Here is a 14,723-nt window from a genome sequence, read left to right as displayed (position 1 = left end):
CTTGTGGGAATGATATTGCAGCTAACATCACTCAACACCAAAAGTGAAAATTTTGGCAATGATGATCTAGGCTATTGCCATTCCCCCCTGTTGAGACATGAAAAGTCTCAATTTGCCAACTGGGAACGCGTTTGCGCGGAACACGATCCCTCTTGGACATTGCACAGATCATCAATACGACCAGTCAGACCCTAGTTCGCTGACGAAGCCTTTTGGATAGGAGGCGAAACGTCCGAAACCTTCAAATTTGTACAGATGACGGCTGAAGAAACCTTCTCATCGATGGACCACTCCTGTACGACTGAGAGCTTACACAGACATCAATTTGCATATAACTGCTTTTCAATCATTAGTCAAAAATTTGGAGTCCGAATTTTGGCATGTCTCTCAACACCTGCATGAGAACTAATTCATGTAGCGTGTACCACGGAATTTTTGTACATTGAGCACAGCTTCTTCTGCTGTTACTTCTCTGCTGGCCCCCAGGCAAATCATCTCTGCAAAAATGTGTTTTTGGTGGACATTTGCATGTCACCAAATTGTATGGGTGGAGGACAGCCTTCTACAATTTGCACAAGTTGACATTGTCGTCAACATTATGGCGATCTGTGTAAATGGTCATCTCGTACTCGCCTTTTGTCATTCAGTTGGAGGGCACCAGTTGACAGTCAGTTTCGCTTCTGCGTAGGACATCCATTCGCACAACCCAGCTTCATCTGCGGCCACCCTGGCACGGATTCCTCAGAAGTCCTCCCCTTCTGAAGGATCTCTTTCTCTCAATTCTGAAAGAAGCTGGTTAGCTTAGAAGCCCTACACAATATATCTGATTTCGCCTGAATCTCTGGCTGACATCGGTGCCCACTCTACTCATTTGCCAATTTCATTCTTACCGGCGAGAAATTCCTTTAATGTGCACTGCAGTCAATTACTCCAATGTGCACTGCATCCAATTCATAATAATAATGATAATATTTCACAATCAAATCAATCTTGACAGGTTATCCTGCACTTTTAGTCGTAACTATAAACTACTTTTGAACTGACAAATGTCATCACTGTACGCAAAGGCAGCCAGGAGATAAATTAGCATCTGCATGCTGTCTTAATAAACGTTGGATTTCCTCCATTGCATCTCCAACATTGAATACTTTCAATTCAATCAAGCCTAATTGTAACAATTCGTTGCTCGCTAGATGGTTGGATGAGAAATATGTGCAATAAAAATTGTCATGCATTACAATAAATGCCACACATTATGCCTTTGGAAAACAAAACTATTCTCAATATGGACTTTGTCATTGATCCCAAATCATCAGGTGGGTGTGCCAACTCTAGTTCTGCAGGTGCATCCCACCAGCGATTGCGGCCTCTCCTTTGTTGGGTCTCCTATGACAATTGGAGCAGAGATTAAACTTTGTTTCCAAAAACACCAAGAATGCAAATTCGGTTCGGATGATACTCCGGATGAAAATCACAGGATGGGTGGATGCAAATTGCTTGTGCACCCCACAGTTCATCAATTCATCCTGCAAATGGAACAATTTCTCAACCATCATCCCAGCTCTGTTTGTGAATTGTTGCTTTACACATCATCTGCACAAAAAGCATAATGAAAAAAGTTCAGTCATCAAATTTAGCAACTCCATCTTTTCCTTTCGAAATTAATTTCTCTGCTCAGAAACTAATAAAGGTGCATCCGATCAAATTCAATTTATCGTTTTTATGAATCAAATCATCTGCTCTTTGATTTCAGGGGATGACAATTGTCAGGTCAAAACCAGTGTAATGATCAGGTCACAATCATTATCTTAATAAATCTATAACTTTCCTTCTATGAAATGTCCAACAATATCAACTGGTGAATCTCTGTAAGGACTTAATCACCAGCAAATTTAGTTTAATTTACCTTGCCAATTCCATCCAATTGAAGATAAATGTTCCTGTTATTCAGCCCAATTTACTGACCATTTTATTTACTTTTTCCAATTGAACCGTCGTTTACGAGCCGGCACAGTGGGGCCTCAGAATTTTCTCTGGGTCTTTTGAACCCCTCTTTGAAGCTCTGTGCTGACAAAAACCCTTGATAAGAGGCATCGTAAATAACTCTGGCTTGTTTCAAATGGCTTGAACAAGCTCTGTACAGAACAAGGTTCAGCTCTGTTTGACAAACTAAACTCGTAATTTTATAAAGTCACTCTTTGATTCTGTCATTTTATACAATTTCCATTTCATTTCGCATTTGCCCAAATCAGGATTTCAAAATGATTTGTCTTACATGGAAAAGGGCATGTAGCTTCAAAAGAGTGAATTAATCATAATCATTTATCATTGAATCTAGCAACATCTATCTTGCTGATTTCAGTTCAATTTGAGATAAACATCCTTATTTCCTCAATTGAACCGTGATAGAGGAAAAACTTGAGCAAAAACATACATGATTGTTATCCTAAGGAATGCAATGGTCTCACTGCTTAAACACCATCCCCCAGTTTTTGAGACACAACAGGCCAGATCCCAGCAGTCATAAATAACTCCAAAACGCAAATGGCCAATGTTCAAATCGCTCTTGAAAACAATGTGGCACAATTTCAACGCTGATAATTTTACAAATTCACTGTAGTTCGGCTTATGTCTATTCATTTGTCCGCTGTCTTCATTTATTTGCTCACTCAGTCTAATTAATTATTTAATTCAGTTTTTTGTTTCAAGTAGACGGCATTCGTCAATAAGCTATGGAAAAAGAAACAGTGTTATGTCATTCATGAGGACGTCGAGCGGAGACGAAAGTCTCCTCGCTGCATGGTTGGACAGGTCTCCCGATGAGACAGGACAGCCCACTCCATGGCATCCGGTCGAGTTCTCTTGTGATGACAAGGGCGCCTCGGTTCTGTGGAGAAGAGAGGCCTCGCGGCAGAATCAAATTCGGCAGGAAGAATGTCTTTTATACACATGTTTGTGAATGTTAACGCAGCCCTTTATTTTTTTTTTATTATTTTATTTTTTTTTCCTTTATTAACTTATTCGCGAATGAATCAATTTGCCGATCTCAGAATGTGGTTGTGAATTCACCCCTTACCCCTCTCTCACGGGTAGAGAAAGAAGGATGGGGGAGGGGGTCTGTCTGCATCAGTTGCTGGCAAACCACCCATTACCTCTTTTTTTTTCCTCAGCGAAGTGTACACAACGCACGTACATACACAACAATACATAAAAACACACAATGCATGCACAAAAAGACGAAAGACAAAACACGAAAAGGGAAGACAAGAACACACACACAAGGACTGCTCCCCCTAACGCCCCCCTCCTCCAGCCGACCACCGTCTGCCCCCTGGACAATGAAACTCCCTGGGAAACCCCGTAGCAATGGCTAGCATTGTTGACCATGTGCTAGTGTTGGTGAATTAATTGAATGAAATGAAATTACGGTAATCCACAATATCGCGTCAACAAGCAGGCCTCGCCGAGGGAACGGTCCCTCGTCGCTCTTGTGGATACAAGCAGACGACCACCAAAAGCTAAGAGCTTCTGTCTCTTGTCGACAACAATTATAGCTGCAGCTATTTAAAACAAAAAACGTCCAGAGTGAAATCTCTCAATTCCCCAATTTCACTCACGGCCCTCGCGCACAGTGAATTCCAAAAATTCACCCCTTGTGAATATTATAATTAGAATTATTCTGGTCTTACAGTACGGCAGCCAGGGCGCGGTAAACCAGACATCTCGATAAATATTAGGATCGATTTGTCGCGTATATATTTAATACACCTCCAGGCGCGACTCAAATGGGGACCCACCTTGGCCCGATCATCAGAAATAGAACCCATAGTTTGAACATGGGCTATAATCGGACGATATCTTCCAATAAAGTCACGTTAGTAGCCTCGATACGTGGATTACGCGCAAAGAAATCCTTCTGGCCACAAAGGATTCCACATTCGTTCACCCAACATAGCAGCATGCGAGCGGCACTCACCCGTGAAACTCAACCGTGTGGTCAGGTCAGAATGAAGAGGCGCTTCCATCATGCACCCCTCAAGCGCTTCGGACCCAACCGGCGTGGGTTTCGGCACCAGAATGTTGGGTTATTTTTTATCGTTCGCCCTTGGTTCATTGCTTCGACGGGTGTTGATGGAGATCGATGGTTAAATCATCAGGGAGCCAGGACTTGAACAGAAAGTTGATTTCGTTGTACTAAATTCATCCTGTCTACTTGATAGCTAATGTTAAGCAGATTCCTTACTTACAGACAGTGTATTGTCGGTGTTCAAATACCTGACATGTTTCGGTGACTACTTCCGCCTTCGTCGGAGTGTCACGGATGTTGCTGTGACGCGCCATTTTCAGCTGGTGTTGCTATGAGGGCGTGACCTACCTGTCAGAACTGACAGGCAAGCCACGCCCCCCGCTGTCCGTCGTCCCTCCAGGATGCTGCTCCAGGTAGTAGAGAGCATATAAGCTCCCTCATCCCTGTTGATGGTCCTTGGTCCTCGGAAAAAATCAAAACAGGACATACGCAACAGCTTACTGAACACCTCAACTCCATAGACACCACAAGTTCACCCATGAAGAAGAAACAAACCACTCCATCGCCTTCTTGGACTTGAACATACACCACACGGACAACGGGGACATCAAAATAAAAGTACACAGGAAACCTACACATACTGACCAATATCTCCTTTGGACATCTGAACACCCCACTATTCATAAGTTGTCAGTCGTTAGAACATTACATGAACGCACCACAATAATCACGGACCCGGAAGACAAAACACAGGAGGAAAAACATATACAACACGCACTGAAAAAATGCCAATATCCCCAGTGGGCAATAACTAAAGGGGCAGAGCAGGTCAAAAACAAAAACAACACAAGACAGGGAAGAAAGAAAAAGCAAACAAACAAACAAGAACACAGAGCAATGGTAACACTACCGTACATAAGAGGAATCACAGAACGCATACAAAGGGCACTGAGGAAACACAACATAAACACACCGGTCAAACCACACACAACTCTCCGTCAAATCTTGGTACACCCAAAGGACAAAATACTCCCGGAAAACAAATGTAACTCAATATATGAAATCCCATGCAAGTCATGCAATAAATCATACATCGGGGAGACAGGAAGGAGTTTCAATACAAGAAAAAAAGAGCACAAGAACGAGTGCGAGAAGGAGACGGCAACAATCCAAACAAGAGCAATAAAAGAACAAGCACAACAGGAGCACCATAAATCAGCCATCACGGACCACTGCAAAAGAGAGAACCACATCATGGACTGGGAGAAGGCCAGAGTCATCCGCACCGAAGACAAAAAACATCAGCGCTGGATCAGGGAGGCCATTGAAATCCGAAAGCGAGGACCAAGGACCATCAACAGGGATGAGGGAGCTTACATGCTCTCTACTACCTGGAGCAGCATCCTGGAGGGACGAGCGGACAGCGGGGGGCGTGGCTTGCCTGTCAGTTCTGACAGGTAGGTCACGCCCTCATAGCAACACCAGCTGAAAATGGCGCGTCACAGCAACATCCGTGACACTCTGACGAAGGCGGAAGTAGTCGCCGAAACATGTCAGGTATTTGAACACCGACAATACACTGTCTGTAAGTAAGGAATCTGCTTAACATTAGAAAGTTGATTTAATTTGGGAGAGCTGGAGACATTGCAGTGTCGCGGAGGAGGGAGCGCATGGAGAGAGAGAGAGACGAACGGCTGCAGGAGTATTTATGCGGCGCATAGCAATGACGCGACAGGATGTGACGTAATAAAAATGCGACATTGTGTAAAGGAAGGCAGGATATGACATACGAGGAAGTTCAAAATGTAAACAAAGATTACAGAGCGATGTTTAGAGATGTTTGTATGGCGAATTACCCTAACAATTATTACTATTATTATTATTATTATTATTATTATTATTATTATTATTATTATTATTATTATTATTATTATTATGTGGCACAGATGTCGCAATATGAGCCAATCGTCATCAACTTGCGTGGGCACGCAGCGGAGTTGCGTAGTTGTCAAAATGCGTCAATGACGCGAGGGCGCCGCCCACATGCATCCCTGCAAGCAACCATCCACGCACATATTGTATTCATTGATTCATTGAGTGATCAATCAGCAGCCATGCATGTTTTTGGAATACTGTAGATTGAAGAAAAGTGGAATCCTGTGCATGGACAAAACTCATGCAGGCCCGTGGCGAAATCGCAAACTCCACACTGGGAGGTTGGAGCTGGAATTGAACCTCTGCACTGAGGCCAACGCGCTAACGTAGCGGCTGAACACGTTTCATAAATTCAAATGATTTCGCCGTCCCTACTCCACACAAATGATCATCGCCTGTTTTACTGTCATCCTCATATAGAAGATCTGGCCTTGGACTAAATGTGATTTCAACAAAATGTCAGCATGTATTATTCAAAATAACTTTGTGATAATCACCATGAATATGAATAGTTTTCCATTCCTCGTGATTGGTAAAAATCCAGCCAAACGATCAGAATAAAAATCAACTTGCTGAATGCATATGCAAGGTAACTGCTAGCTAGCCTTCACACTGCTCATTAGCTTCCACGCTTGCTTTCTGCTGGCTCTCGCAGAAGTATATTGATGCTAACGTTGGCATGGGGCTTGTCATAGTAGCACTGACATTCGAGTGTTTCGTCCATGGTATTGTTTCATTCCAAATTAGAATCTATCAAATTAGAAGCTGTTCTCTCCACAAAGTCCAATCAACCTTATTGTTTTTTACTCGGCCACTTACTCAAATGATTACCTGTTTTGACATCACCGGCACCTAAATCAAGATCATCTAATCAAAATCAGAATCAGAATCAGAATCATCTTTATTGCCAAGTATGTAGAACACACAAGGAATTTGTTTCCGGTAGAACACGCTGCACTAGTATCGTTGTCAAAAAAACTGCTAAGTGGCACTATACAGTTCCATTTTGGCTACTGTTGAAAGAGTTCAAAGAGTTAATGGCTTGGGGGAAGAAGCTGTTTAAATGTCTGCTGGATTTGGTACGCATGGATCGGTAGCGCCTGCCTGAGGGGAGTAGCTGGAAAAGGTGGTGGGCAGGGTGCGGAGGGTCCAGTAGGATTTTCCGCGCCCTAGTTTGGATTCTTGCAGTGTGCAAGTCCTCGAGAGTGGGTAGGGCGGTGCCAATGATTTTTTTCCGCCGTCCTAACTGTCCGTTGAAGTCGGATTTTGTCCATTTTTGTGGCGGCTCCGAACCAAACGGTGATGGAAGAACACAGGATGGATTCGATGACAGCCGTGTAGAAATGTTGCAGCACCTCCTGTGGCAGGCCATGCTTCTTTAGCAGCCTCAGGAAGTACATTCTCTGTTGGGCCTTTTTCAGGATAGAGTTGGTGTTGACCTCCCACTTCATGTCCTGGGAGACTGTGCGCTTTCCGCCAACCGCCGTCAGTATCATCCAATCAAAATTGCCCTTTCACAAGCCCAAACAGGAAATCTTCTTTTCCTCTTCTTTTCCTTTCAGAATTTCCCTTCAGGGGTCGCCAGAGCGAATCAATGTCCTCCATCTATCCCGGTTTTGTGCATCCTCTTCTCTCACACCAGCTACCTTCATGTCCTCTTTGACCACATCCATATACCTCCTCTTCGGTCTTCCTCTTGGTCTCCTACCTGGCAGTTCAAGGCTCAGCATCCTTCTCCCAATAGAGTCACTCTCTCTCCTCTGGACATGTCCAAACCATCTCAGTCTGGCCTCTCTGACTTCGTCTGCAAAGCCTCTAATATGAGGTGTCCATCTAATGTACTCATTCCTGATCCTATCCAACCTGGTCATTCCCAAAGAAAACCTCAACATCTTCAGCTCTGCTACCTCCAGCTCTGCTTCCTGTCTTTTCGTCTGTAGCACAAGCCCAAACAGGAAATGAACAGCAAAAAAAGCCAGAATACATATTTACTTTTATCTGGTCATTTTGGTCTGTAAGGTAGGAAATCCGCCGATCGGCGGTACATTCTCATCCCTGGGAAGAGCTCATTAGCCAGGTTACAAATCTCTCTGTTCATGCAATGGCAACCTATTAAAATGTTGACGTTCTTTTTGTTTATGGATGTTGGTGCTTGGGATGTCCAGGGGGAGTGGTATTCAAATTAAGAAGACTCTGTTTGACCAATGTATCACTTCAATTTGCATTTAGTCTCGAGAAATAGCTTGGCAGAGGGCTGCAGAGGTTGGGCGTCGGTCATGAATGGCAGTCAAAGACAATCTTCCTGTGTTCAGAGTGTCCCAACAAAGACCTCTGACACTGGAATCCAATGTTTAGGGTCATAATGAGAGAGTTGTCGAGAGAAAAGCAGCAACGTGAATTGTGGCTGTATAGCGGGCTAATTGACTCAGGAAAATATTAGCTCTCTAGCTAGCTATTGGCTATTAGCTATCAATTAGCTAGCTAGCTAGGTTTCTAACTTTTTGAGTTATTCCGGGTTGAACGAACGCTGGCGCGTGTGGCTGCCGCTGCTCACCCACAGAAAAAAAAAACTTATCCTGTGACTGTAAAGTGACCGTGAGTTTTGAAAGGCGCTTAGAAATGAAATGGATTATGATTATTACTAGTTAGCTGGCTAGCTGGCTGTTGGCTATCTAGCTGGCTATCTGTTAGCCATAGGGCTGGCTAGCTAGCTAATTGAGTCAGGAAACATATGAGCTATCTAGCTAGCTATTGGCTATTAGCTATCTATTAGCTAGCTGGCTAGGTTTCTATCTTTTTCAGTTATTCCGTGTTGAGCGAAAGCTCACGCAGGTGGCTGTCACTGCTCACCCACAGAAAAACCAAATCCTGTGACTGTAAAGTGACCTTGAGAGTTTTGAAAGGCGCTTAGAAATGAAATGGATTATTATTATTATTATTATTATTATTATTATTATTATTATTATTATTATTATTATTATTATTATTATTATTATTACTGGCTAGCTAGCTATCTATGAGCTATCTAGCTGGGGATCTCATACCGGTCAACCTGGACGTTTTTGCCCTACAAAGTATATTTATCATGCATTTAAGACGTGTACGACGTACAAGAAAATATGTACGGAAAAACGCACATTTGTCAATTATGGGTACCATCCGGTAGACACCGACTATCACGAAACGGCAAATCAATCAAGTCAAACGAGTTCGCCACGAGTGGTTTGATGCTACTGTGCGTATGCGTCTGCCTCCTGTGGATTTCCCATTGCATCATTCATCATGTAATTTCATCATTTATTAAGAATTAAGAATTAAATAATAATAATAATAATAACACCAATAATAATAAATAATAATAAATTAAGAATATGTACAGAATGATATAACGAAACACATGTACAATAGTACATGTTAAACTACATAAATAAACACGTTTGGAAAAAATATGGTGTACGATTATTTTGTATTTTGTCCGGGAAAATACGACATTTTGTAAGGGCATGGAGCTGTGGAGGTTGACAGTGTTCGGTTCAAATTCTTGTTTCTCAACGAAGTTCAGTAATAAAAATATCAGTGACGATGATAGATGGTGAACAAAAAACTACTTTATTCTAGTCAGACAGAAAAAGCACTTCTATCGTCCTGGCAGGAGCGAAGTCAGAGCACACGAACAAAGATAGGAACAAAGAGGAAGAGCTCCCGCTCTGACTACTTTTTGAACGTCCACAGCAGCGATCTGTTGTCCAATCAGCTACGGACAACTCAGTGTTGGCTGGACCTAGACTGAAACTTGATACGCGTTACATCCTGCTCTTGTACGGTTCGACTGATACTTTATTCCATGTAGTATAAATTGAACATGCAATTACATAATATGTACTAAACTAACATGGGATAACATAATACGTTTACTAATGTGCATAAACACTCTATCAGACAGGTATGCTATGTATTAGCTATATGGCTGGCTAGCTAGCTAATTGAGTCAGGAAACATATTAGCTGTCTCTGTTGGCTACTAGCTATCTATTAGCTAGCAAGCTAGGTTTCTATCTTTTTAAGTTATTCCGGGTTGAGCGAACACTGTTGCGTGCGGTTGCCGCTGCTCACACACGGAGAAACCTAATCCTGTGACTGTCAAGTGACCTTGAGCATTTTGAAAGGCGCTTGGAAATGAAATGGAATTAATAGACTATTCTTTTCATATGTCTAAATGGGAGCAAAAAATAAAAGGCTACAGCGAGCTAGCTCGCTAACCTGGCATGCTAACCACAAGACAAAAAATGAGAGACAAAAATGATATCGCGGATGGAACGGCGGACATTTTCTGTGTATGTGTCGGCCAGCCGCTCATCAACGTTGCGGCGGCTAAGAACGATTCAAACCCAAGAGAGTATTGACTTTCAGTCGCTAAGCAAAGGGTCATAAGGTCAACATTGACTTCTGGTGGCAAAGGTCACGAAGTGCAAAAGAGCTCATGTGCGTCTTCTCTTTGCTCCTCCTGGGCTGGCAGGGCGCCGCAACTCCTCTTTCGCTTTTCTGCTTCCTTGCTGCCTGCTCCTCCTCCTCCTCCTTCAAGGCCAACCTTCTCCTTGTCGCGGTGGCTACTTGTCCGCTCTGACATTTTGAGCGAGGAGTGACTTCCTGAAAGGAGGAGGAGATCAGGAGGATGTTGTTCGGCTCATCTCGTACCTGCATGGTGCGTCACAGGCTGGTCTCGTTCCGACTCCGGTTCTTCTTTGGGCTACTCCTCCAAACACAGTTTGCCTGGACCACAAAGGTTCATCCATCGCTACATTGTTGCAATCACACTGTCGTGAAAAAGAGCACTATATTATTATAATATTATTAATAATAATATTAATAATAACAGCGTTTGAATGTAGCTACAAGGGGCACAAGCCAGTGTCTTATTGTGCCGGTCCCAAGCCCGGATAAATACAGAGGTTTGTGTCAGGAAGGGCATCCGACGTTAAAAAAAAAATGCGAAAACAAATATGCGAATCAAACCTATAAATCCCATACCGGATCGGTCGAGGCCCGGGTTAACAATGGCCGCCATTGGTACTGTTGACCTTCAGGGTGCCAGTGGAAAATGGACTACTGTTTGTCGAAGAAGGAGAGGAGGGAGGTGTGTGAACTAAGAGTAGGAACTTTGAATGTAGGAACAATGACAGGTAAAGGTAGAGAGCTGGTTGACATGATGCAGAGAAGGAAGGTAGACATACTGTGTGTCCAGGAGACCAGGTGGAAAGGGAGCAAGGCTAGAGGCTTAGGGTCAGGGTTTAAGTTGTTCTATCATGGTGAAGACAGAAAGAGAAATGGAGTTGGGGTTATCTTAAAAGAGGAGTTTGTTAGGAATGTCTTAGAAGTAAAAAGAGTATCAGAGAGAATGATGAGTCTGAAGCTAGAAATTGAAGGCGTGATGTTCAATGTTGTTTGTGGGTATGCCCCACAAGTAGGATGTGAGCTGGCGGAGAAGGAGAAATTTTGGTTGGACTTTGATGAAGTCATACAGAACATCCGAGAAGTGAGAGGGTAGTAATTGGTGGAGACTTCAATGGACATGTTGGCGCAGGAAACAAAGATGATGAGGAGGTGATGGGCAGGTTTGGACTGCAGATGAGGAACGCTGAAGGACAGATGGTGGTTGACTTTGCTAAGAGAATGCAAATAGCTATTGTGAATACTTTCATACAGAAGAGACAGGAACATAGGGTGACCTATAAGAGTGGAGGCAGAAGTACACAGGTAGACTACATTTTGTGTCAACGGCGCCATCTAAAGGAAATCAGTGACTGCAAAGTAGTGGTTGGTGAGAGTGTAGCCAGGCAGCATAAGTTGGTGGTGTGTCGGATGACGCTGGCAGTGAGGAAGATGAAGAAACAAAAGGCTGAAGTGAGGACAAAATGGTGGAAGTTGAAAAAGGAAGAGTGTTGCATGACATTTAGGAAGGAGGTAAGACAAGCAGTGGGTGGGAAAGAGGTCCTTCCAGATGACTGGCAAACTACAGCGAACATAATCAGAGACACAGGTCGGAAAGTACTTGGTGTATCGAGTGGAAGAAAGGTAGATAAGGAGACTTGGTGGTCGAATGGGGAGTTGCGAGTGTATACAGTAAAAGAGGTTAGCAAAGAAGAAGTGGGACACTGAGAGGACGGACGAGAGGAGACAGCAGTACAAGGAGATGCAGCGCACGGTTAAAGTAAAGGTGACAAAGGCCAAAGAAGAGGCCTATGATGACTTACATGCTCGGCTGGACAGCAAGGAAGGTGAGACTGATCTTTACAGGCTGGCGAGAGAGAGAGACAAAGACGGTAAGGACCTGCAACAGGTTCGGGTGATTAAGGATAGAGATGGCAATGTATTAACAGGTGCCAGTAGTGTGATGGCAAGATGGAAAGAGTACTTTGAAGACTTGATGAATGAGGAAAATGAGAAGGAACAAGAGTGGAAGACGTGAATGTTGTGGACCAAGAGGTAGCAAGCATTAGCAAGGATGAAGTGAGGAGGGCTATGAAGAGGATGAAGGGGGGAAAGGCACTCGGTCCTGATTATTTACCAATCGAGGTATAGAAGTGTCTTGGAGAGGTGGCGGTGGTGTTCCTGACTCACCTTACTCAACAAGATCTTAGATGGTGAACAGATGCCTGAAGAATGGAGACGAAGTGTACTCGTGCCCATTTTTAAGAACAAAGGAGATGTGCAGAGTTGTACTAAATACAGAGGAATAAAGTTGATGAGCCATACAATGAAATTCTGGGAAAGAGTAGTTGAAGCTAGACTAAGAGCAGAAGTGAACATTTGTGAGCAGCAGTATGGCTTCATGCCAAAAAAGAGTACGACAGATGCAATGTTTTCTTTAAGAATGCTGATAGAGAACTACAGAAAAGGTCAGAAGGAATTGCATTGTGTCTTTGTAGATCTGGAGAAAGCGTACGACAGGGTGCCCAGAGAAGAGCTGTGGCATGCATGAGGAAGTCTGGAGTGACGGAAAAGTAAGTGAGAGCGGTGCAAGACATGTATCATCACTGTAAGACAGTTGTGAGGTGTGCTGTCGGTATGACTGAGGAATTCAAGGTGGAGGTGGGACTCCACCAGGGGTCAGCTCTGAGCCCCTTCTTGTTTGCTATGGTGATGGACAGGCTGACAGACGATATTAGACAAGAATCTCCTTGGACCATGATGTTTGCAGATGACATTGTGATCTGTAGCGAGAACAGGGAACAGGTGGCGGTGAAACTAGAGCTGTGGAGATATGCCCTGGAAAGGAGAGGAATGAAGATCAGTCGCAGCAAGACGGAATATATGTGTGTGAATGAGAGGGATCCAAGTGCAAGAGTGATGCTACAGGGAGAAGAGATAAAGAAGGTGGAGGATGTTAAGTACTTGGGGTCAACTGTCCAGAGCAATGGAGAGTGTGGAAAAGAGGTGAAGAAGCGTGTCCAGGCAGGCTGGAGCGGCTGGAGAAAAATGTCAGGTGTGATGTGTGATAGAAGGGTTTCAGCTAGGATTAAAGGAAAAGTGTATAAAACCGTGGTGAGACCAGCCATGATGTTTGGACTGGAGACAGTGCCACTGAAGAAAAGACAGGAAGCAGAGCTGGAGGTAGCAGAGCTGAAGATGTTGAGGTTTTCTTTGGGAGTGACCAGGTTGGATAGGATCAGGAATGAGTACTTTAGAGGGACAACTCATATTAGAGGCGTGGGAGAGAAAGTCAGAGAGGCCAGACTGAGATGGTTTGGACATGTTCAGAGGAGAGAGACTGACTATATCGGGAGAAGGATGCTGAGTCTTGAACTGCCAGGCAGGAGACCGAGAGGAAGACCGAAGAGGAGGTTTATGGATGTGGTCAAAGAGGACATGAAGGTAGCTGGTGTGAGAGAAGAGGATGCACAGAACCGGGATGGATGGAGGACATTGATTCGCTGTGGCGACGCCTGAGGGGAAAAGCCGAAAGGAAAAGAAGACTGGGGTCATGCCCTTTAAAGAGTGCTCCGACAGTCCAAAGCCGCTAAACAGTCCCACCGTTAAAATCTGCTCGGCTCTGAGCACAGACAAGTGGCATCCTCCGGTTGGCTTGTCACATCTCAAAGAGGAGGAACAGGGGATTGCCAGAGACATGCATGTATGAAGAGTCAGATGTCTTTGCAAGAGGTGATGCTGATATAGGTTGCATTCCAAACTTGCAACTCAAGGTCCAACTCACTGACAACACGCCGGTGCAAAAGCGTTACAATGCCATTCCAAAACCCCTTTACCGAGAGGTCAAAGACTATGTGCAAAACCTACTTCACCATGATTGGATAAGAAAATCCACTTCAGCATACTCATCTCCTGTCTGTGTTAGAAACAAAGATAAAAGCTTGCGCCTGTGCGTTGACTTTAGGGAGCTAAATCGCAAAACTGTCCCCGATCGTCACCCACTCCCACGCATTCAAGATCTGCTATATCCAGTCCAAGATGGCGCCCGAGTAGGCAGCCTCAGCAAGTGCTCTCATGAGCCTTGTTTTTTTGGTTGTTTTTGTCTTGTTTTGTGTTTTCTTTTGTCACTTTGTGTTGTTGTGCGTCGTGTGGAACGGATACGGATTGTTTTTCTGCATTTTTGACCACGACATTCATCAAGGAGGAGACTGCGCTGAGCGCTTGCCCCTTTTCGACAGCATGAATATGCCAGTACTGTTTTTGAATTGGTGGAATGTCGGAGCCTGTGTAATATGCAGCGTCTTCACAGCCCCGCTTTGTTCAGTGGAAAGGTC

This window comes from Hippocampus bargibanti, linkage group LG14, assembly GCF_051943395.1.
Source record: "Hippocampus bargibanti isolate YZ-2025 linkage group LG14, ASM5194339v1, whole genome shotgun sequence".
NCBI classification, from domain to species: Eukaryota; Metazoa; Chordata; class Actinopteri; order Syngnathiformes; family Syngnathidae; genus Hippocampus; species Hippocampus bargibanti.
Note: the sequence above shows the minus strand (reverse complement) of the source record.